Below are 25,099 nucleotides of genomic sequence, written 5' to 3' on the forward strand. Positions count from 1 at the left end.
GCTCAGGTCATGGTCTCGCAGTTTGTGAGTTCAAGCCCCACACTGGGCTCACTGCTGTCCGCACGAAGCCCTCTTCAGATCCTCTGTCCCCTTCTCTCTCTGGCATTCCCCCAATTGTGCTCTCTCTCTCTCAAAAATAAATAGCAAGAACATTACAAAAACATTACAAAAAAATTAAAAAAAAGAACAAACCTATTTCTTTGTAATGATACAGTGGACATACACCAGGGAAATTCTAGAAAGTGTTCCTAAATATCCAAGTATCTAGGATTGAAAAGCAAGACAAACTGGTTGCAGACGATATCAAATGTTCACTTTAATCACATCAACGAGCAAGGTAGAAGGCTTTGTACAGTTATTAAGGGAATTAAGGTTGACCTTTGAACAATGAGTTGGTTAGGGGTGCTGACTCCCCATGCAGTTGAAAATTTGCATATAACTTTTGACTCCCCCAAAACTTAACTTCTAATAGCCTACTGATAATAGCCTGGTAGCCTTATGGATAACATAAACAGTTAACACGTATTTCATATGATATATGTATTATATACTGTATTCTTACAATAATGTAAGCTAGAGAAAATGCTGTTAAGCAAATCATAAGGAAGAAAAAATACATTTATAGTACTGCATTATATTTATCCCCCAAAGTCCTCCTCTAAGTGCACTCACGCAGTTCAAACCCATGTTGTCAAGGGTCAGCTGTAGTTGACTTCTCACTTAGTATATGACAAGCAGATGACAATGTAACGATCACTATTGCTCCCCTAGGCTACACTGGTCTGAGGAAGGATAATAGAAGGATGTGGGTAAAAACAGGGTCTCCTCTCAGGAGACTCGCTGGGACCCCTATGTCTCCCCTTCAGTTTTCCTGGCAGAGAAACCCAGGGTGGGCAACAGGGCACTAAACTTTCCTTGCTGCTCTGCCCTGCTCCAGGGATACATCTAATGGGCAGCTTCTGACCCACCTGGTCCTGACAGGAGTTGGCCATGCTGGTCTTGCCACGGTCATCGGCTTGTGACAGGCTCCAGCCATACCTCACCATACACCAGCTTGCGTGTATGTTCTTCCTGAGCGAGGGAGGGCTCCCTCCCCTGCACTGGTGCATGTGGGCCGCTGACCATCGTGAGATTGCACTTTCAGTGACCCTTGGCCCTCTTATTAACCAAGGAAGGATGGCTGCCATGCTCTCGGTTCTCCAAGGTTTGGATGGGAGGACATTTTAGTCTTACTACACAGTGTCTGTCATCTTCTGAAGCATTCCCCCTGCTCACAGTTGAAGAGAGTTTTCGACAAGGCTATGGAACTGTATCTGTCTTTCCTCCCTAGGATGCTGCGGCCATGGGACGGAAGCAGCCTCTGAGCACTGGCAGGAGCTCTGGGCCCATTTACAGCCCATTTACTCTTTCTCACTGAAGGTCTGAATCATCCTCGGGCGAACACAAAGATGATCACCCCTGTCTTGCCATTGCTACACGTTCCACACGTGGCATGCACCCCAAAGAGATTTACGAACACTCTGTTACGGTATCCGCAAACTCTACTAACTCCCCAAGCAGAGGTCATACAGGATTCTCCCACATGGAAGTGTCTCATCCAGTAGCAGCTCAGAATTCGGACCTGCTTGCCAGGTACCTTCCGATAACAAAAAAAATTGTATTTTGCTAAAATACATCTTTCCTTCCTCTGAAACATCATTGATCCCATGATTCATGATTTACCATTTTCCAGTGAACCCTACTTTTGTGTGATTAGATGTGCCATTCTCACTACTGGCACTAGAGAGCCTGGGTTTGAATCCAGCTCCACCTTCTATGGGTTGCATGTCCCACAGTGCTTAAAATGTCTGTATCTGTAGAGTAGGGACATCAAAAGCATCTTCTCCATAGCTTGTTACCAGTACTGAATGAGTTAATGCATGTAAAGGGCTTAGAATCATGCCCGGCACACAGTGTTCACTGTTAGTGTATTACATGAATCGCCTGTCCTATACCTCAGGATTCCCACAACTGGCAAGATCTGCAGTTGAGATCAGTTATCTATCTAGCTATAAGTACCTAAACTGACGAGCCTCCCAACATGTTGTGACAATAACATGCTGATAAGCTAAAGACTGCACCCTGTTTGGAGGAAGAATTTGCCCGAAAGCAAAAACAGGAGCACAGTTCAGGCCATTAATCACTATCATCCCTCTTCTCCCAGAACATTCAACTTCAGCAAATTCAGGAATTTCTGAGCTTAAGAAATTGTAAAAGGATAGTTGGCCAAGCTGACACGCCACACCTGCTAGAAGCCACGTGGAATGCTGTCACCTTCCCGTTCAAGTTGGGGTGGTGCTGACTGAGCAACCCTGCACATCAGCCTGCGAAACACTCTGGCTTCCAGATTATTAAGTGAAGACGCACACCTCGGCACACCTTTCTCAAAAGCCAACCAAGATCGTGAGCTTCCCACCTGGACTGCCAGGTCTGCTCTGCTGATCACGCATAAGAAGAGAGCCAGGCACTGCTTTTAAAGTTTTAACTGGAGAACACTGATGAATAATTTTGGATCTCTGGGCCCTCAACATCAACAGGGAACCACGATGAGGTCTCAGTAAACACCGAAGGATCTGATGTTTTCTCCCTGTCAGTTCTGCTAGGGTCTGAGCACGAGATTCATACCCTTATTCTGTCACCTGAAGACATCCAGACAAGTCCTAGTCTTGGACCTAAAAAAAGCGAGGTTATAATTCTATCTTCTGGGATGGGGAAGAGCCAGCCAGCCAGGCAGGAGATCCATTGGTCAAGGCTATTTCTTCCAATGATCATAGGGAGCATAATCGCTTAGGATGATGCTCCAAGTTAGTCTTTTTCAGATGTCTACTTAAAGTAAGTCAATGGACAAAAAACCAAATAAATAAAACTAGCATTTCAGGATGGGGGGGGAGGGGAATCACGCACTGGTTGTTGTCAAAAAATGAGAAGGAAGTGTAATCTCTATTCGGTGGCACCTCTACATATGCAGTTAGGCAAAATCAGCAAGGGACACAGGTACCTCCAGGACTTCCCCCCCCACCCCCTCCAGGAGGCAGAATGACCTTGTGGATATAAACGAAGGCTCGGGGGGCCATACAACATAGGTTCAAATCTCAATTCCTTCACTCCCGACTACGTGGGCATCCGTAAATTTCCTAGTTTTCTCAGTGCCTTAGTTTTCGCATGCCCAAGAGGACTCTTACAAAGCTTGAACGAGATAATTTATGTAGATCCTTTAGGATATTTGGTAAATAGGAAGCATGCAATAAATGTTAGCTACTATACTTTGTTTTTGGAACAGACTTTTAAATAAATAAAATAACTTTTAGAAGTTATTTTTAAATTTACAAGTATACTTTGACACATCTTATAAATGGTTAAAAATGATAAACATTTGGAGAAAAAACTAGTATGACAGCATTTACATTGTTTGTGGTAATACCATTCACAGGTTACAGGTCAGAAAGTCACTGTTTCTGCTCTACATTTCAGGACATCAAAACCACCAATAGAGCTTTATAGCATAATAAACTTTCCCCAATCTAGATTACAAGTTTCTATTTGCCAAAATACTGAAAACTGCCAGACTCAAGTATATACTACAAGTCTGTCCATTTCTTTTAAATTTTTTTTAACATTTATTTATTTTTGAGACAGAGAGAGACAGAGCATGAACGGGGGAGGGTCAGAGAGAGGGAGACACAGAATCTGAAACAGGCTCCAGGCTCTGAGCGGTCAGCACAGAGCCCGACGCGGGGCTCGAACTCACGGACCTCGAGATCATGACCTGAGCCGAAGTCGGCCGCTCAACCGACTGAGCCACCCAGGCGCCCCTGTCCATTTCTTTTAAAACGTTGGTGTATCTTAAACAAAAACAAAAAAACAAAAAAACAAAAAACTCCACCTTGGTGTATTTTATAGTCTAATAGTTACATTAAGATGAGAGTTTGGTGGAGGGCACCTCGGTGGCTTCAGTCAGTTGAACGTCCGACTCTTGCTTTCAGCTCAGGTCATAATCTCACGGTTCATGAGTCTGAGGCCTATATTGGGCTCCACTCTGCTGGTGCAGAGCCTGCTTGGGATTCTCTCTCTCTCCCTCTCTCTCTGTTCCTCCCACACTTGCACTCTCTCTCTCAAAATAAGTAAATAAACTTAAAAAAAAAATTATTCTGAGGAGGAAGAATATTTAAAAAAAAAGGTAAGAGTTTAGGGATTGGCGTTTACTTAATATATTGCTGCTAACTACTATGGAAAGACAACAACTAAATTAAGCCCATGATTTGAGCATTAGCTACTAGTATTTGGGTAAAAGCTTTCAGATGAAACTAAATGCGTGCATTATATACACTGGATTTCTTTGGCATTTATTTATTTATTTGGCACTTATTAACAATGATGGGCTTTTGTTTAACGACTTCACTTTCACCAATAGAGTAGTAACTGCCTCCGTCTACTTGTCATCCACTGGTCGGGTATTTTTTAGTTTCTGTTTGTATAAGTCAGGGGTTTCTGTTATGGTAACAAACATCGCCCAAGCTCAAGGGCCTAAAACAACAAAGGTTTATTTCTCACCATCACAGGTCAGCAGGGGTGTTGCAACACGTCACCATGTCATGTCCTCCTTCAGGGACACAGACTCAAAGAGACCAGCAACTGAGAACTTTGCTGGTCACCATGCTAGGAGGTATGCAATGTATGGAGTTCTACACTGGCTCTTAAGGTTTTCCCTCAAATGTGACACATAGCACCTCTATTTACATTCATTCCATTAGGAAAAGTAAGTCATGTGGTCACGTGGGCCAAAAAGCTATCCCACGGACTCAGAAGGAGACTTGGTGAATATCCCCAGTGACTACCACACTGTTAAAAGGAGCTTTGTAGGATTCTTTCACTTTAATTGAAAGGTTACAACATGTACCTGTATCTAATTCAGGCATCAAATATATCATGTCTGCCTTTACAATGTCCCCTTGCTATATAGAGCTCATATTCTAGGCTATGCAAGGGAGGGAATGAGTAATTTGCATCCAATAGGAACGAACTTGATTTTCCCTCTGAAGGAAAATAAAATTTGGATAAGAAAGGAGAAAAAAAAATAAGGTCCCAGTTAATTTGTTTCTTGTTGAATTATAACATGTAAGTAGAGAGAGGAACAAATAGGTTTCTTTTGTTTTCCCTTTTGGAGGAAAAGTAATCAGTTTTTTCACACAAAGAACACACTTCAGCAGGCTACTCTCCAGGACTTTACAATGTCACCCTCTGCTGGACCTTTCTCCACCTGCCACCAGCTCTTCAAACAGGCACCGGCAGGAGAGGGATATGGTCTCGTTTCTCTTCCCCACAGTTGATGGGGAATTAGACTTGGAACTTGCACTTACTAGCACTTATTTTAGAACTGGAAAGGACTTCAGATGTGTTGTGGGAGACCGCTAGCTGTCTTCATAGATCTATCCCCTGCAGCATACATGACGACCATGTGACATGACAGCCATCTCACGCCTCTCTCATAGTGGGGGGTGACCACATGACCATGTCCTGGCCAAAGGGGTGGAAGCCGTGTGTCACTTTTAGATCATGCCTTTGAAAGAACAGGTGCGTCCTCCCCCCGGCCCCTTCCCTCTTCTCACTGGCTGGTATGTGGACATGCTGGCAGGTACCGGAGCAGCACTTTGAACCACAGGATGGAAGCTGTGTATTGCGCATGGCAGAGCAACAAGGTAGAAGGGATCTGGGTCTCTGACACTAGAAAGCTTCTGAAAGAGCCCTGGAGTGGGGATGCTAAGACCTGATGTAAGAGAAATACATGTTTATAATAAAGTGTTAACTATTGCCATGTCAACTGGCTCAAGTCTCTCATTTTCAGATGAAGAAACTGAAGGCAGAGAGACTAAAAGATGGATCCATGGTCATACAGCTATCTTCTCTGTAGACCGTTCATCAAAACGATGGAAAAGTACTCATCTCTTAGGTTAACGACCATTACAAGTTCTTTTTACTGATTGAATGTCATACTAAGCGGGAGGAACAATAGAACTTAATGCTAAGAGCCACACCGTTTCAAGTTTCGTAGGATGATCAACATGTCCTATTAATAGACAGTATTTAATTCAGTGTAGATTGCTAGGGTCATAGCTAATGAGAAATTCTCAAGGTTGTGATGGAAGCAATAGCCAAACCGTCAGAAGATATTCCTGAAGTACATCTCCCAAAGTCCACAGGATCAGTGGGCTGTACTGTATTTGTACTTCTCTCTGAGAAGGAATAGTAAGCCTTCAGACGTGACTGGAATTTGGCTCTGATGGTGTCAGTAACCAGATTTAAGGAGACATTCAAGAAACCACAGGCTTAATGAATTAAAATGAAGTCCACCCATTGAACACACTTGCTTTTAGTTAACTTTTTCATAGGAAAGGAAGAAAAAAAAGTTCTTAATTCACCATTTCTTTGATATTCTCAAAAAATTTTATCATTTAAAATGACATCCAACAGGAATTATGCTGTTTGACGTGGTTTGTACATCTGATGCTCTAAGGAGTTGCGAAATGGCTGGGAACTGTTTCAGAGAGCAAAAACATCTGACGTTGTTGGTTTAAGCTTTGGCTATAGTTTATGGAGAACCAGAATTCTTTGTCTCCTTTGGAATATAGCTCAGAGGCATTTCTTTTAGGTTCAACTTAGTGTCCTCGTGCTTGGAAGTCTGATAATGAGTCTTAACATCACTGAAACAGGGACATCTAAAACTGGAGTAAACCAGCCATCAAAATGCAAGCCATTTGGTTCAGTTTTCTCCACCCCTCCTTCTGCGTTCCCATACAGCTGACCCGAGGCCTTTTTTGTCACTAGCAGAAATCACAGTCGTGTGAATGGGGTGTACTTTCCTACACTACATTGTTCTCTGCTTCACTTCTCTTCTACTTTTCAGTCTTCGATTTGGGCCTCAGAATTTCTAGAAGGGACACATTAATGCGGGTTACTTTTTTAAATCTGGTGTCATCTATTTGCTTTAAGGAAAATCAAGGGCCCCCTTTTGCCTAGAGAATGCCTGAGCTTTAATATCAAAAGACCTTCAAGTCTACCTATCCTTCCTCTCAAGACCTACTTCCTTCACTGTTCCTCTTTTCGTTCCATCTTTCGTGGTGAGATAGAAAGAGGGAAAAAATTTATGGTGTAGAAAGTTGGATGAGAGGCAACTGATATCTTACACTAGGAATCAGAAGACCCAGATTTGAGTTTCTTCTCTGAGTTTTCTACCTCCTTAACTCTGGGCAACTCACATTTATAGAATTGAAATCTAAATCATACCACATTCCAAAGTAAATCTCAGGCAATAGTTGGCAAGGAATACTCCTCTGAGATTTTCTTTTCCTTTTAAAAATTAGTTTAAAATAGAGATGAAAATACCTGCTGTACCTTCCTCACAGCATGTGAGGTTCCAGTGAGCTGGCGGCTGTGAAAGCGCTCTGTAAACTCCTGGGTGACATGTAAATGAAATGCATTATTATCACAACAAGGGAAAGAAAAGGAAACAAGTACACTTCACTCAACAGTCCTCTTCAGAGTGGTTACTGTGGACCAGGCAAGGCACCAGGTGTTAGGGATTCAAAGAAAACCTGGAGACTCAGGATTGCCCTGGCAAGGTCTCCCTCAGAGAAACCCACTATTCTTGGATAGACTCTCTCTACAACTAACTTCAGCCTCCATGGGTCTGAGCATTATGGCCTGTGGGCAAGTCTCGATATGGCAGAGGAAGAGGTGCATCTCCGAAGACAAGATATACACCATATACAACCACCACCAACCCCCAATCCCACCCCAATCCCACAGTTGGTAAGTTCTTCCTGGAAACAACAACTGCAATATAATTTAACTTCTTTTGTGAAAAAACCAATAATGCAAATATCATGTCAGAACAATGATTTATGAAATTGTTTATGAGGCATTCATTATTCCTTAGTGTCCAACCTGCGTAAGTCTTGGATCTATAGGAAGTATTAAAAATCAAAGACCGTGCCTCCTTTAGCAATATGTTCAAGATTATATTCATCCATTTATTCATTCATTTATTCTACAAATATTTATTTAGTGCTTATGACATGTTAGGCAGTAAGCAAGGTGCTGGGGGAACAGACATTGACAACCAGAGGTGGCTTAAAGCAAATGGTTACCCAGTAACTTTAATGACAACTGTGATAAGGGTAACAAAGGAGAGGTACAGGGTTCCACGCTACAGGGAAATCTGTGTGTGTGTGGCGGGGGGGGGGGGGTGGTGGTGGTGGGTGGGGGGGTGGGGAGAGGGATGTTGGAGGGGTGAGAGAATGCTTCCAAAGGCAAGGACATTAGGGCTGAGACAAGGGAGATGGAGCTGGCCAAGGGAAAGACAAGAGAAAAGCAGGAGGGGGCAGGAAGTGCAGGAGTGCAGGATCTAGGTGGGAGGAGCCTGGCCAGGAGGGGAGGAGAGGGAGGAGTCCCCCAAAAAGGCAAATAACATGATCAGATATGCAATAAAAAGCAACACCAAAAGGCAACTTTAATACCGGGATAGTGGTAAGAAACAGACAGGGCATACTGGCAGAACCTCCTTGTTCTGACTCTTGGTCCAGTGTTTTTGTTTTTGTTTTTTTCTATAATGGCACCCTCCATCCTATAACTGAATTTGGAGTCACGGCTTTCTCACTCTCTGACTCACACCTACATAATCATAGAACTGACTTTGCTTTCTCACCTCTTTGAACTGAATGATACTATTAATAAGAGCAATAGTCATTTATAAGGAGGCTGCCATGTGCCAGGCAACTTGGTAGGTGCTTCTCGTTTCTAATCTTCACAACAATCTTGTAAGGGAGGTGTTATTTTTATGGTTTTACAATTGAAAAGACGGAGGCTCAGAAATATTTTGTAAATGGCCCAAGGTCACATGGGTAGCTCAGTGGGATCAGGGTCCACAGCCATTTCCCTCTCTCCAAACCTTGCCACCACACCATACTGACTCTAGAGTTTACCAGTATCAAATGCCAAATTCTGGTCTTCTGGGAAAAATCAGAATGGGAAGGGAAAACTTTCTCTCCCTAAGTTAAAAAAGAACTTACATGAAATTTTCTCAAAAGCTAACTAACGAAATACATAAATACAAACAGCCACAAGGAATAATAAGAATTGAGAAAATCCAGACGAAATTTTTCATTTTTAATTTATCACACTAATGGCACAAAATATTTTTCAATGCTCCACCACTTTGTTTCAGGAGATAAATATTGGCAGTAACCACATAGCTGGGCAAGATGAAAATGTCCCCTTTCAAATGGTCTGATCCACAATCTCAACTGGAGATTACTGCACTGCTGATTACTCACAAAGGGTAGGGCAGCAGAGATAAAAAGAGTTCATCTCTGACAGATCTGATCCCAGTCTCCCAAACAGGTGGAAATGGGATTTAAAGTCACCTTCCGTATAGCAGACACTCCAAAAATTAGACAGACAGTTTAAGAAAATATAGATACAAAAAATGTGGCCCTAATGAAAAAGTTATGTAGCTCAAAAGAAAAATGAAAACAAAACAAAACAAAACACAACAACCAAAAACACAAAAATTAGGAAGATCTTGGAAACAATTATAATCCCCCTGAGATAAACATTGCACACCATGTGAGACATTTTCAGGAAACAGCTGTTATTCATTCTCAAGGAGATAAAAAGAAACATTCCCGTTAAGAAACAACAACACAGGGCCACCTGAGTGGTTCAGTCAATTAAGGGCCTAACTTCAGCTCACATCATGATCTCCTGGTTCATGAGTTTGAGCCCCACACTGGGCTCTGTGCTGACAGCTCAGAGTCGGGAGCCTGCTTTGGATTCTATGTCTCCCTCTCTCTGCCCCTCCCCCACTCATGCTCTGTGTCTCTCTCCCTCTATCTCTCAAAAATAAACAAACAAACAAAAAAAAAGAAACAACACAGCAAGGTGCACTCACTCTAGGATAGAAGAAATAACATCATCAACACATACAGTAAATATTGAAAGCAACACTGCAGAAAAATTGAGTTAGTGAATCTGAAATAGATACAAGAGACATACATGGAAGGTTGAAAAATAATCAGACATTGGAAAGAAGGTAAGAGAAGATGATAGACATAGAAAATAGAGTGTGGAGACATAACTGGCAAGCAAGGGGAGTCTCTAGGGGAGAAGAACCAACAAAAAATAGTCAGTTTTCCAGAACTTAACACCAAAGCCAAATGCAAAAAAATCTATGGATTGGAGACTGGGAATGCTCACTCTGTTCTATGTTATTTTTGTAAGAAAGAAAAAATACACTCAGAATACTTATTTAAGATACAAAGCATTCTGAAGTCTAAAATCAGAAAACCAAATCGCTTTGAAATAGGTGAAAATTAGTAAAGCTTCAGATTTTCCCTGTAAAAATTGAATCTAACAGAGGAGTGGGACAACAGGAGTAGAAGAGCTTGGGGCTGTGTGTGTGTGTGTGTGTGTGTGTATGAAACCTACAAGAATATTTTTTTAATGTTTTTTTTAAATTAAAAAAAAATTTTTTTAATGTTTATTTTTGAGACAGAGACAGAGCGTGAGCAGGGGAGGGGCAGAGAGAGAGAGAGAGGGAGACACAGAATCTGAAACAGGCTCCAGGCTCTGAGCTGTCAGCACAGAGCCTGATGTGGGGCTCGAACCCATGAACTGTGAGATCATGACCTGAGCCAAAGTCAGACACTTAACCAACTGAGCCACCCAGGTGCCCTTTAAAAAAAATTTTTTTAACGTTTATTCATTTTTGAGAGACACAGAGACAGCATGTGAATGGGGGAAGGGCACAGAGAGAGGGAGACACAGAATCCAAAGCAGGATCCAGGCTCTGAGCTGTCAGCACAGAGCCCGATGTGGGGCTCGAACCCACGAACTGTGAGATGACCTGAGCCAAAGTCAGACGCTCAACTGACTGAGCCACCCAGGCGCCCCTGAAACCTACAAGAATATTTAAATGGCTTCTGCATGCTAGGAAGGCTGTATCATCTCAATACCATTTCTACAAAAGTCAGAGGAGTCAATTTTCCATTCAGCAAGACCACTGACTGAGGAAGACAGCTATAGATAAAATAAGAACCATAAAGAAAAATCCTAAGTAATGATTTTGACAAATCTAATAACTGATGAAATTATTGAAACAAAAAAGAAAAAAGAAATGTAAATGAAACGTCAAGAGAAAGAAAAAATAATTTTAAGATCCTCAGAATAAATTAATAAAGTATGGGAAAGGAGAGGGTAAAGATAAAGAGGAAACATCAGAAGGCACAGAATGACTCATATTCTTAAAATATAGTTACTTTGTCCAAAGAGGTAGCCATCATCATCATCATCATCAAAGCTATCACTAAAACAGTGCTGACCATGTGGCGTTCTATTTTAATCCTTAAAATAAACCTATGTGGTGGGTGCTAGTATTGTCTCCATTTCACAGATGAGGAAACTGAGGCCCAGAGTGATAAAGTAACTTGCCCAAGGCCCAGAGCTAAGTAAGTGGCATTCTAACCCAGCTGTTAGCCACTTCACTCTCCTGTTCCGCTATGACTAGTTACGACTAGAAAAACACAGCGGGTACAGCGTATGTTTAAAAATAATCACTAGTACATTTGAGATAATAATGATCATTATAGCAACTACTATTTGCAGAGGACCTATTATTGCCAGGCATTGCATTAAGCATTTTAAAGGCATCAGCTCGTTTAATGCTAAGAGCCTGTAAGATAATGTAAAAGTAAAGAGTTTATGTAAAGGCAAAGATACTACTGTAAAGATCATAAAGTTGCCCAAGGTCACCCAGCTAGTAAGTAGCAAAGCCATGATTTGAACTGGGGTCTATTTGACCCTGAAGCACAGACTCCTTTCTCTACTACGCTGCATCCCACACAGGGACAGGTCTTTATGTTCTGAATAACACTGAAAGATAAAAGAATATCGGGCTCACTCTTTTTTTAAAAAGGCACAGCGACTGTTTCCTTCCATCAAGGCTACCAATGCTAACAGCTCAATTCAACAGCTACTTCCCCCACTCTGTTGTCCGCTGGGTTTACCACTCCTTCCTTCTTCACATTCCCTCCTCCCACAGCTATCCTCTGATTTTCCTCCCACCTCACTGCCCTTTTCTTTCCATTCTTTTACCGCGCTGCTGCGACTTTGGCTCCTTACTTGTCAGTGCTTCTAGCTTTGGGCAAGCGTCCCTCTTGTCATCCTATGATAATGCTGACCAAACATTACACGCCCCCAGATTTTTGTCCACATACATGTATCTGCATCTGCCTGCTAAACACACTCACACACGCATGTGTACATACAGCATCTGTATCTCTTTCAAAGTGACTCGAGCTATTCCATTCAAGAAGTTTGTTCTTCCTTGCCCTCTGCATCCCTACTATATGTAGTCCTATCATAGTCCTTATCACATAAAGCCAAAGTGGTCTTTAACCCACTTATCTCTCCCACCAGACTGTAAAATCCCTTATCTTTCACTTCACTTCTGTTTCTAAAACAAGGGAATCCAGGTCTGGTACAGATACCCAACAAATGTTTATTAATTGAATAATAAAAACAAGAGTAGCAAGAAAGCATAAAAAGGGCATTAATTAGATGACCATCCATTCTGAAGAATGAAAATAATCAAAACCTGCCAAAAATATAATGGCCTTGGGTGTCATTTTCATTCTCAATTCAATTAGCAGGAGTTTTAAAAAATAAAATTCACATTGCTGGAGAAGCTATCCATTTGACCTCTTTATCTTAGTGTTGAAATTGGCGGTCTCCAAACACTGCTGGAGGAAGGCACTAGACAATGTATACCAAAAACAATAAAACTATCTATAACCAAAAACCCAATGATCCTGGAAACTTATAGAAGGAAATAAATCAACAGAAGAAGATGGCTATATTTGGGGATATGCTTACAGAGCAATATATACTATATAATAATGAAAAATAGGAAATAGACTAATACCCAACAGCAGGATAAAAGCTAAGGAAATCAATTTGAAGTACTTTTACACATCCATTAAAATTTAACATTATGACTATAAAGGATAATGGAAAATGATATAATGCTAAGAAAAAGCTGGAATGCAAAATTACATGCTGGCTATGACTGCCATTCTGTAAAAACTATTACTTGTACCTGAGCAAGGACAGAAACCATCTGACAAGAATTCACAAAAATGAAAAATGTTTTGTGATGACTGGATTTTGTTTATCTTTTAAAAATCAAATTTTAAGATGCAGGTGCCTGGGTGGCTCAGTCAGTTAAGTGTCCGACTTTGGCTCAGGTCACGATCTCATGGGTTTTGAGCGTGAGCCCCGTGTCGGGCTCTGTACTGACAGCTCAGACCCTGGAGCCTGCTTCGAATTCTGTGTCTCCCTCTTTCTCTCTGCCCCTCCCCGGCTCACGCTCTGTCTCTGTCTGTCTCTCTCTCAAAAATAAATATACATTAAAAAAGTTTTTTTAAAAAGATGTAGTTGCTCTAATATGAAATGAAACACAGGGTGAACACCGGTTCCACACTTAATTAGCTGTACTACCTTAGGGAAGAAGCCTAACTTCCCTGAACTTAGTTACTCATCGCTAAAATGAGAAAACTCTACTTCTATCTCTTAGCAGATTAAATTATGTGATAAGCACTTTACATAGATGTACCTGGCACTGTCCTTAGCACCTTACAATAATACCTTGTTTGACTATCAAAACAACTTTTCAAGATGATGCACAAGGAGGTTCAGTGATCTACAGTGACAAGAGCAAGATAACAATAACTTTCAATAGCTTTCCAATGCCCATTCAATCAAATCCAGCAGCAACAGCAACTACAAACATTTAAATGCGTGTCTGCTCATGTGGCGAGCATTGCACTAAGGGCTTTATTATTCTATGTAGCCCACTACCACAATCCGTTACAGAGGTACTATAATTGTGTCCTAGGACACTCAGGCTCAGAGAGGTTATGTGGCATGCTAATGAGTGAGAGAGCCAAAATTTGAACATGTGTCTGAGTTCAGAGCCAACCAGGTGCTTCAACACCATGTAATGATGCCTCCACTTTTTGCTAGGATGGTGTACACAGCCCTTAAGAGCTTGAACGTGGCCCACACTCTCCTCACTTCAGATCTGGGGGAGTTTTCAGTTGCCACTATGACATTTTAAGTCCCTAGACTTAGCTCCTGCCGTTCCTCATTTGGTCCTGCTCAAAACTGCTCTTCATCCCTCAAGGGTCTACCTCCCTGTTCCTCAAGAGGCATAATTAATTGTTCCTTTATCTGCTAGCTACCTACCTACCTTACCTACATATCTATCTATCTATCTATCTATCTATCTATCTATCTATCTATCTATCTGACTATCTACCTACCTACCTACCTACCTACTTACCTACTACCTACCTATCTTTTAAGAAGGCTCCATGCACAATGGGGGGCTTGAACTCACAGCCAGGCACCTCTGTGTGCTGCTCTTCTAGACAGTAATTTATATTTGTAAGTCAGCATGTACTATACAGTCTCTCTGCTTCTTTACCAGGTTGTTTCATCCCAATTATGTTTCACAAAGGCAAGACCATGCTTTATACAGTTTTGTGTACTGCTGTATCCCCGGCTTTAAGCACAGTTCCCAGGACATGATAAGGACCCAACTACTACTTGCTGAATGAACACTTCCAGCTGGGAAGATGTTTCCAAGCATCACCAGTCAACACTGGAGCACCATATGCTATGTACAAAGGATGGAACATCAATCAGGAGCTCACACTTCTCTGTAGTGTTTGTCACAGAGCTTTGATGAAGGTAGTTTAGCTAAATGAGAACATAAAGGAGACCCCTCCACCATTCTGACTTCCCAATGTACTATGTCTGGGTTAAGTGTGCATAGTACAATGCATTTACTTGTTAGGCCTGTTAGCATATTCCATGGAAATTGCTTGCTCACTGGCTTGCCTCCCCCTTCTAGATAGGACTGTAGGTCTTCCACATACCCTAAAACCAAGGACAGTAACTGGCATGTAATTGGTGATTAAGGAATATTTGTTGAGTGGCTGACTGAAAGAATAAATGAATAGGGTGAAAACATTTTTCTCTTCCTGGGTTCTTGAGAAAATATTTCAACTTGTAGCATGCTCTACCATACCAGTGCCAGACTTAAAAAAAACAAAACAACCTATCAATTCCATAATGCTCCTAGAATTCTGTATAAATATTATATGAACTTAAATAGTTAAACTACTTGTCCATCTATGTTAAATCTTTCTACACTATCTTCAATGACTGGAAAAATCACTGGGAGCTCTAACTCCATAGAGGATCTATTTTTCTCTAAAAACAGAATGGAACCTTTTTAGAAAGTAAAAATGTTTCCCACTTAACATTCTTCAAAAATGCACAAAATAAAAAGATTCATTTGGTGGACATGTTCTCTTTATCCTGACATTGGTTCAGTGCTGAGGAACTATTATTAGAAAGCTCTCAGTTGAAGAACATGCCTTCAAAAAGGAAGATAAGATGTAGGATACTGTGTGCTCAAAGCTAATTTTAATTACACAGGCTATAGGGTTACTGAGATATGCCAAACATTTAGCTAATTAGCAGACTCTTGAGACAAGAGGGCCGCCTAGAGACAGACAGTTTTCCTCATTAATGAGTGATGACAAATTCTAGTTAAACACACATTTTTTACTTGTACTATAAATTCACTTTATTCTTCTTTCTTAAATTTCAATAACATGAACTAATTGAAACTTGAAATTTAGACATTAAGGCTAAAATGGAGATCTTCCACTTTAAACACAACGATCCAACGTCAACTACCATATTCGGAAAATTTAGGGCAGAGGGCGTAAGAAGTTATTAATGTTATGCCACTATATTTATAAGCTCAAGGACTTGAAATTAATTAGAAGACGCCATTTAAAAAACTCTATAGATGATGTTTAACAGAATAGTACAACGTAAGTTAACAAGCACGGAAGCATTTGGAACCCTATAGTAACTGGTACATTTTGAGGGCCTATTACACAAAGAGAAATGAGGAAAACAGAGATTGAAAGAAAATAGCTATCTTCCATGAAGTATTTACTATGTGCTGCAGTATACTAGGTGTTTTACAAAAATCACCTAATTTATTCCTCAAAACAACCCAGGAAAATATAAATCATTATTCTTATTTTATAGATGAGGGATCAAAGCATATGGAGTTTGAGTAAGGTCATCTGGCTTGAAAGTAGCTTGGCTAAGTTTGATATTAGGCTCCTTTTCTTAGGCTCATTACAGATGTGAGCCTGTATCTGAGGAGACTTTACGAACAACATAACTGGCTTTTTGTTTGTTTGTCTCCCCGGATTAGATATATTTAGCTCTTTAGGTATTTGGTACTTACAAAGGTGCCTTCCTCAGGACACATGCATGAGGCAGATATGTTTCTCTGTCAGCTCTTCTTTCAGAATAAAAATTAGATCCAAGGACACTACCTAAATTTCCAACATCAGTGGGATTACCCACAATGCTTTTCACAGATAGTGGTCCCTATGCATCCTGACATTTGAACAGGTTGGTGGTTGTAGCAGGCTGCAGTTCCCAAAGATAGCTCCGGTTATCTCCTCTGCCACGCAACCTTGGTACTTCCCCATTAGGACGTGAAGGTTATTTTTCCACTCCCTTGAATATGGGCAGGCTCTGTAACTGTTCTGACAAACAGAATTGGAAGAAGCGCCACTACCTCTAGGAAGCCAGTTGTCAAGTGGGAAGCATGACTACTACCCTCAGACCACCATGTTGTGAGAAGCCCAAACTATGCTCAAAGTTATGTGTAGGTTTTTGTTGATGGCCCCGGTTGAGCTCATAGTTGACCTCAACTGCCAGCCCTGTGAGGGAGTCATCTTGAATATCCAGCTGGGTGGAGCCTTAAGGTAACTGCAACGCCAGCCAACATCTAAATGTAAGCGTGTGAGATATCCTAAGCAGGAACTGCCTAGCTGAACTCAGTCAATCCACAGAATCACATAATGATAGCTTCTTATTTTAAGGCACTGTGTTTTGTAGTGGTTTGTTACACAACAGAAAATCAGAACAGTGGTGTTGGTTTTCTTCTAGAGTGAACCAACTATTTCTTTAAAGCAACTGAGAGTAGATTTGGGGGGGGTGCATATTAAAATATCACACATACCAGGTGTGGCTACGCAATTTTCTAGTTGAGGGTATTCCTATTAAGAATAAAGGGACTATGGAAAAGTGCCTATATAAACATTCTTACATTTTAGGCTACTTCTCAATAAATTGGCCACACAGAGGTATTATGTTTTCAAAGCTGATGTTTTATCAAGAAAAGAGAGTGGATTCTCAGCAAAATGATTAGAAAATTCGGGGTTAGTTTACCATAATGCTGTCAAACTATTCTCCTTTTTTAATGCAATAACCAAACGTGATTTAGTCCCTTGAACAGCCTCAGAATGCCAATAACTTGATTTACTTTTGCATTATCTGCCAAATTCCACCTGAGCTGATGAGAGAGAATTCAGCATTAAGGATCCCAAGCAAGAAAATAAAATGCTGGGAACAGAAGGATGTTCCAAAAACACTTGGAGGTTAAGTATAAGAGAAAATAATGTTTAGATAAAAAATAAACTCTTTTCTAGGGCATGTCACAAGGCTAGCATGGATTTTTGGCAAATCTCTTCAGCTTCTGAATCTATTGCTTGTTTCTGTTTGTTTGTTCGTTTTAACAATGACCTTAAGGCCAGGTAAGATACTGAATCATGAAAGAAAAATTTACTAGTATTCAAAATCCTGAACTTATTGGGGTGCTTGGTTGGCTCAGTCAGTTAAGGGTCCGACTTCGGCTCAGGTCATGATCTCATGGCTTTTGAGTTCGAGCCCTGCCGTTGGGCTCTGTGCAGACAGCTCAGAGCCTGGAGCTGCTTCAGATTCTGTGTCTCCCTCTCTCTCTGCCCCTCCCTCACTCACACTGTCTCTCTGAAAAATAAACATTAAATTTTTTTTTAAACAAGATCCTGCATTTATTAACCAAGACAGGGCAATGATATTTCAAAAAACTTTCAAATAACAAGGCAAGAATAAAGGAATTATGGTGCTTGATTAGCACACTCCATTCCCAAGGGGGGAGGAGAGGCAATTTTTTTAACTCAAGTTTTCTGTCCTTAACTTTAACAATAAGATTTAAAAATTATTGCCATTTTGCTAAGTAATGGAAATAGTTTCACAACGGCACTTTCATTGTATCTTTTGAAGATAAAAAGACAAAGCAATTTGTCCACATGGTGAATGTGTTTGCTTTCCTTGTTGATGAAGTAAGTCCTGAGAAGCTATATGATGGCTGGATTCACTCGTTTACTACACCACCGGCAGCAGAATGAAGTTTCCCCTGCTTCTCAATGGAGATGGAAACTGGGTGAATGTTCCTTTCCCCTCCATCACAGAAACATCCATGACAAGAACAAAAGCCACAAACATTTGGTAGCATGAGGTTTTGCTCTGCTGTAACTCCCCGTGTTTTAAATGCTTTTTGTAGAATTTCCTTTTCCTCAGTTTTAAAAGTAATAAATGTTCACTAAGGAGGAAAACATTTTAAATGCAGAAAGGAATTTAAAAAAAGAAGACTCTTTCACAACCCTGTGACCCAGAGAAACAACCTTTCCTCCACTCCTTTGATCAGTTAAAACCTACACCACTGTTCTGATTATCGAGTGTTGCCTAACAAACCACTACAACTACTCTTGTTGTTTATTCTTTAGATGCAGTTCATGATCTTATCACAAAACTCCTGCGTATATCACAACGCTGATATGGGTTCTGCTTACACAATCAGAGCCCTAGGACAACCTTTCTTAATGCTGATGTGATTTCTTGGTTTAAAACACACACACACACACACACACACACACACACACACACCCAAATGATGGAAAAGAAAAATGTCATGAAACAACAGGATAAAATTTAAATGAATGGATAAAACTAGAAGCTCAGTGAAATACAGTAGGAAGAGTACACTGTATAAATTTAATGATAATTTGATGACAAAGTAAAATTTTTAAACTAGAAGTTAATTTTCCATGGAAACCTATGGTATAAAAATAATTATAATAATTTTAATATTTTCAAAGAAAATTCTAAAAATAAAACAGAGGAAGTTTTTAATAACCAACAATACATTTACAATAAAAGCTATTTTTTCTATTCCTCCCTGCAGGTACGTTTGTCTTTGCCGTAAAACAAAGCAAAATATCACACTATATTGCAAAAGTTTAGATGCAGAAGAGTCTTTGTTTAAACAGTAAAAAATTCACCACTGTTCCAACTCAGAAAATATTGTTATTTTTAGTAGGTAAGTTCAATGTACTCCCAAACTGATGGATACTTTTAAGAAGTAACTTTTTAAAATAAATAAATTTATTTATTTACTTATTTATTTTTAGAGAGAGTGCGCACACATGAGCAGGAGAAAGGGGTAGAGGCAGAGGGAGAGAGAGATAGGGGGAGAGACAGAGAGAGAGAGAAAAAGAGAGAGAGACATAGAGAGAGAGAGAGAGAGAGAGGGAGAATCTTAAGCAGGTTCCACATTCAGTTTGGAGCTCAACATGGGGCTCGATCCCACAACCCTGGGATCGTGACGTGAGCCAAAATCAAGATTTGCAAACTCAATCAATGGAGCCACCCAGGCTTCCCAAGAAGTAACTTTTGAGAATATTTTCTACAACAACGTGAGTGAGACCAATAAGGTCCAGTTCAAAGAGTTTGTCTCCGCTCAATTATCTCATTTACAAGGCTACAAGCTGCCCTGAGGGTAAGGCAGGAACCTTGTAAGTTTTAACACTCCTGGTCTACAACACTGAGTAAAAGGTGTTCTTCTTCAGGAGCTTGAAACCTACTGAAATGACCCAAACCTTCTAGCAGCCAATGAAGTGATACTTGTCCAGCTGTATTTACACATTTAATTTACACTGTTCGAATACATGATGAATATTTGAAAACTGTTTAAAAAATACTATTATCAGTTCTGTATCCTAATTGATGGAAGTATAATTGTAAAACCTTGGTTTGCGAGCCCAATTCGTTCCGGAAACATGCTTGCAATCCAAAGCACTTGTATATCAACGCGAATTTCAAGAACCATCGGCTCAGTTGTCATCACGTGACACTCGGCGTCACTACTCGTATTGCAAGACATCGCTCATTTACCAAGTTAAATTTTATTAGAAATGTTTGTGCATCTTGCGGAACATTTGCAGAACAAGTTACTCACAATCCCAGGTTTTACTGTATATTCAAATGATATATTCACAGTGTGTACAGGACAGGTTCATCTTTTTTTAATTCCAGTATAGTTAACATACAGTGTTATATTAGTTTCAGGTGTATAAAACAGTGTACTCTTTAATCTCCTTCACCCATTTCACCCATCCCCCCACTCACCTCCCCTAGGAAAGGTCTATTTTTTTATACTTAATTAACTGCCATAATTTAGAAAAGTTTTACATTATAGACAGGTTGTGAAGACAGTACAGAGAGTTCCCATATACTGGACACCCAGTTTCCTCTATTATTAACACCTTACATGAGGATGGTACATTATTTACAATGAATGAAGCAACATTGATAAGATATTTCCTTAGTTTTTAGGTGGTGTCCTTTTTCCGTTCCAGGATCCCATCCAGGATGCCCTGTTACATTTGTTTTTCACATCTTCTTATGTTCCTCTTGGCTGTGACAGTTTCTCAGACTTTACTTGGTTTTGATGACCTTGATAGTTTTGAGGAGTACTGGCCAGGTATTTTGTAGAATGTCCCTCAAGTGGGGTTTGTCTGATGTTTTTTTCTCATGATTATACTGAGGTGATAGGTGTTTGGAGGAAGACTACAGAGATAAAATGCCATTCTCATCATGTCATATCAAGGATACGTGCTACCAACATAACTTATCATTGTTAATTTTGATCACCTGGCTGAGGCAGTGTTTGTCAGGTTTCCCCACCATAAAGTTACCATTTTCCCCCACATCCATAAAGTATTCTTTCTAAGAAAGTCACCATGCACAGCCCACACTTAAGAAGTGGGAAGTGATGTTTTGCCTCCTTGAGGATAGACCAATACATAAGTGATTTGGAATTATTCTGCATAGGAAATTTACCAGTTCTTCTCTATTCATTTATGCAGTCACTTATATCAGCATGGAGTCATGGATATTTATTTTATGATTTGTATAAAGTAATAACATTGCATACTCTACTATATTATTAATTTTGTTGCTTCAGTTGTTTCTGCTCTGGCCATTGAGAGTTCTTTCAGTTGATTCTTGTGTCCCTGTGGCACACCCCATCATTGCATGTGTGTGTAAGTGTGTGCGCATGTTAGCACTTCCTAATTTTCTAGCACTACGAAATGCTCCAGGATCATCATATATATTCCCTAGCCCTATAATCAGCCATTTGTCAGCCAAAGGAGTCCTGATTCCTTTTTTTTTTTTTTTTTTTTGAGAATGGTACTAGACACAAGATCTGGGTGGTGGGTATGCTCGTTGCTGCTGGGGTATCATTGCTCTTAGGTCCTCTCAGCTGACAGAGCAAGAAAATGTGCTCTCTACATGTGCACATCCATTTAGAGACACATGTATCTACATGCATATGCATATATGTATGTGAATATGTACATGCTTACTTATGCATGTGTGTTTACACATCTATTAATGGTTCTACCCGTATCCATCTGTATCTACATTAGGCTAAACATCAACTCACACTGATGTCTCCAACTCTGACCCCATTACCACAGGGTGCTTCTAGCCACTTCCTTTGTGTGTCCACAACCTCTCAACAGTGAGAAACCTGGCTCCACTATTCAGCCACCGCAAATTAACTATAGTGGTTTTAGAACTGTTAACTCTTAGCTTCACAGTACAAAAAGAGTATAGTGCTTACATAGGGTTACTTTTACTTACAGTCTTAACAGATTCCATTCATTTCCAAAGTTTCTTAGGCCAGCACATTTTACCCCCACCACCTTCAGTGAGGTTATTTCATGTATTTGTCATACTATCACACTCCTTTGTCAGTCTACATTCGATGCTGGGATCTCCTGACACGTTTTTTTGTTTGTTTGTTTTTATTTTCAAACATTAAAGTTCACTCTCTTTGTTGTAGGTTTCTATGCGTTCTGATGAATGTAGTGTCATGTATATACCAATACAGTGTGCTACAGAATAGTTTCACTACCTTGGGGCACCTGGGTGGCTCAGGTGGTTAAGCGTCCAACTCTTGATTTCGACTCAGGTCATGATCACAAGGTTCGTGGGTTTGAGCCCAGCGTCAGCCGCTTGGGATTCTCTCTCTCTCTACCCCTTCCCTGGGCACTTACACACACACTCTCTCGAAATAAATAAGCTCTCTTTTTTAAAAATAAATAAACTTTTTTTTTTTAGAGAATAGTTTCAGTACCTTAAAATATCCCCTGTGAACAGACTCCTAAATACAGAGAACAAATTGGTGGTTGCTAGAGGGGAGGGGAGTAGGGGGAATGGGTAAAATAGGTGAAGGAAATGAAGGGGTACCAATTTCCAGTTATAAGATAAATAAGTCACAGAGATAAAAGGTACAGCCCAGAGAATACAGTCAATAACACTCCAATACATTGTAATAACATTGTATAGTGACAGATAGTGGCTATGCTTCTCCTGGTGGGCACCGAATAATACACAGAATTGTAGACTCACTGTGTTGTACACCTGAAACTCATAAAATGTATGTCAACTATACTTAAACAAAAACAACCCTGTGGTTCATGTAATCAACCTTCCTTTTCCCACAAACTCCTGGAAACTAAAGATCTGTTTACTATCTATGGTTTTGCCTTTTTCTGAATCATATAGGTAGAATCATACTGTATATATCTTTCAGGCCAGATTCTTTCACTTAGCAACATGCACATCAGATTAATGGCTTTGCATGGTTTGGTAGCTCATTCCTTTTTATCACTGAATGATATCCCATTACGTGGATGTGCCAGTCTGTTTACCCACCCATCGAAGGATATCTTGGTTGCTTCCTGTTTTTTGGTGATTATGAATAAAGCTACGAGCAATGTTCACGTGAAGGTTTCTGTGTGATCATAGTTTTTCTTTTTTGTTTTTTTAAGATTTTATTTTTCTTAAGTAATCTCTACACCCAACGTTCAGCTTGAACTCACAACCCTGAGATCAAGAGTTGCACACTCTGTCAACTGAGCCAGCCAGGCGCCCTGCTCATAGTTTTTCAAATCACTTGGGAAAATATCCCAGGTCTGTGATTGCTGGACACATGTTAAGACTATGTCTATTTCTGTAAGAGATTTGAGTCCATACTGTTCAGAAAAAAATTATATTTCTATGTATATTAGACATAAAATTGTAGTCATTCTGTGATTTATGACTGATTTTATTTATTTTTATTCATTTCTGTATTTCCCAAGAATGTTTTAAAGTAATTCAGGCAAGTAGCACATAGATAATCATGGCAAAGTTCATTTAAAAAGTACAATTAGATAAGAGAATGACAGGAGTAAACCAAATCCAATCACTATGTACTGTTTATCTTGTTTCATGAGACCACCAGCTCCCAGCCGGCAGATTCTCTGATACGAGCTTACCCACTGTGAGTGTTAAAGTGTCACACAGACTGTGAAACATTTCACTGTAATGAGATTCTCTGTTCTTTCCCTACAGCTGGTGTTCCTTGACATTCCTTTTCGGGAGAAGTCAAGGAACCTGGCTTAGCATTTGAGAAACCCAGACTCCTGTCAGGGCTTCTGGGCTTCACTTCTGATAATGAACCTTCTGTTTTGTTTCTGAGACTAATCCTTACTTCCTTTTCTAGTTCCAATCAACAGATTCCTATCTTGTTTCTGGTCTAAGTGCCCTCAACTGTACAAATCCATAAAGTATTAAAAAAAAGGAGGGGGGGTTGTCTCCAATTAAGCAAGCCCTGAAGTGGTTTAGTTATGAGAAAAAGTCTGTCAGTATATGAAAATCTATAGCATACCATCACATGCTGACAGAAACAAAAAAAATGGAGTCAGCTCATTACGTTTTGGAAAATATCACTGTCATTATCAGTTGTTTTAATTTTCAAAAAAGGAGGAAATTTGGCATCTCTTACCATACAGAGCACTGAGGAAATAAATTAAATTAGACTTATTATGAACACAAAGCAGTTACAATGGCATCTTCATATATTTATTATAATGTTGACAGGCTAAAACAATACCTCCTCCTCCCACCAAAAGATGATGTATAAATTTTTTATGCCTGGTTATTTATTTCCATCTTTTCTGAATGACAGGTATAGAATCCATTGTTAGAATTACTAGGAACTTTTAATTTTTATTTGTTTATTTTTATTTTTAAAAATGTTTTTAATGTTCATTTATTTTTAAGAGAGAGACAGAGAGACAGAGTGTGAGTGAGGGAGGGGCAGAGAGAGAGGGAGACACAGAATCTGAAACAGGCTCCTGGCTCTGAGCTGTCAGCACAGAGCCCGATGCGGGGCTTGGACTCATAAGCCATGAGATCCTGACCTAGCTGAAGTTGGACACCCAGGCCTGATTGAGCCACCAAGGCACCCCACTAGCAACTTTTTAAAAACAAATCATGAGGTTGGCAAATCCTGTATCTCTCTTAATACTGGGTATTATATGCTCACAAATAAAGTCCACAAGAAGAGACACTTACCAAAGCCCGGTCTCGGAAACATCACGGTGTCTTCTGCTACTCTCACCTCCAGGGCATAAATGATTAATTTTGAGTGAAGCTACCTCACTGAGTTTGCCAACTGATGAGTGAAACTTATATGCTTTGGTTTTATTTTTAGCACCACGCAGGAAATAAGAGAAATACGAACAACCTGCAGAAAAGGCACACCACAGTGTTTTTGTTCTAGATGCTCTAATAACGGTGGTGGAGCCTTTGATGACTCTCCCAGTAGTCACTCATTTCCCCCACTCTGCTCTTGTAACTGGGCCACTTGAGTAAAATACGCCCATGTTTCACTGGGATAAATAAATCC

General features: G+C 40.2%; 1 protein-coding gene across 2 annotated transcripts in view; it reads right to left on the reverse strand.

The window, feature by feature from the left end:
* The window catches only part of CF3H1orf21 (chromosome F3 C1orf21 homolog), a 227,123-nt gene that overhangs the window by 73,450 nt on the left and 128,574 nt on the right, over nt 1-25,099 (reverse strand). The window lies entirely within an intron of this gene.

This window comes from Panthera tigris, chromosome F3 (genome assembly GCF_018350195.1).
Source record: "Panthera tigris isolate Pti1 chromosome F3, P.tigris_Pti1_mat1.1, whole genome shotgun sequence".
In the NCBI taxonomy this organism is placed as follows: domain Eukaryota; kingdom Metazoa; phylum Chordata; class Mammalia; order Carnivora; family Felidae; genus Panthera; species Panthera tigris.